Genomic DNA, 823 nt, shown 5'->3' with positions numbered 1-823 from the left:
TAAATTTAATTTAATTTCATTTGAATTTGACACTTCAGCCTAAATGTTGTTTTTTCCGTTGCGGGGAAAGGCCTTTAGAAGGCATGTTGGGGGATGTTTTAGAGTGTAGCTCTGTCACATTACATTGAATCCGGGTCTTCATCTGAACATACCAACCGGGTCGTTCAAGATTGGCGTTGAAATTAGACGTCTATCGCTGTCCTGAAGACGTCGGGAAATGCCTTCAAAACCAGCCGCTAGAGGCAACAGTGAGCACTATTACCGTCAAGTAATAGTTTTGCCGGAGTGTTGTGGATGAGGGGATGGGGAAGATAGAGGTACGGGAGGGAGAGAGATGGGGGAGATGGAGGTACGGGAGGGAGAGAGAGATGGGCAACATGGAGGTATGAGAGGGAGAGATGGGGGAGATGGAGGTATGGGAGGGAGAGAGAGATGGGGGAGATGGAGGTATGGGAGGGAGAGATGGGGGAGATGGGGGAGGATGGACTCATGTGAGTGTGGGTCTGAGTGTTATGCTTCTCTTCAAAGCCCTGTTTCTGTTTTTGTCTTTTTGCTGGGGGTGGATGTGCAGACGGTGGAGGGCTTGTGCTGTTTCTACTGGGGTAAGGGTTAGCATGGCTAGGGAGTGTTAGCCCAAAACCTCTCACCCCAACCTGGCTAGCGGCTAGCACAACACTCAGGCTGCACTCCAAAATGGAACACGGTTCCCTACAGTACAGAAAATAGCGTACCACAGAACACTCAATGAACATGTGATACATTATATTATAATGTATTTGACTAGTTATACACACCTATAGGCTAATGAGACAAAATGAAATAG

At 47.6% G+C, this 823-nt stretch overlaps 1 long non-coding RNA gene across 1 annotated transcript in view; it reads right to left on the bottom strand.

Moving 5' to 3' along the window:
• Window positions 1-820: 820 nt before the first annotated feature.
• The window catches only part of LOC121841330, a 67,452-nt gene continuing 67,449 nt past the window's right edge, over window positions 821-823 (bottom strand). Inside the window, exon 3 of the long non-coding RNA XR_006080302.1 lies at window positions 821-823. This exon is cut by the window's right edge and continues 488 nt beyond it. This is a non-coding gene — a long non-coding RNA (uncharacterized LOC121841330).

The sequence above is a fragment of the Oncorhynchus tshawytscha genome, linkage group LG29, assembly GCF_018296145.1.
Source record: "Oncorhynchus tshawytscha isolate Ot180627B linkage group LG29, Otsh_v2.0, whole genome shotgun sequence".
In the NCBI taxonomy this organism is placed as follows: Eukaryota; Metazoa; Chordata; class Actinopteri; order Salmoniformes; family Salmonidae; genus Oncorhynchus; species Oncorhynchus tshawytscha.
The sequence above is the reverse complement of the archived record's forward strand: the minus strand, read 5'-3'. Positions and strand labels throughout refer to the sequence as shown.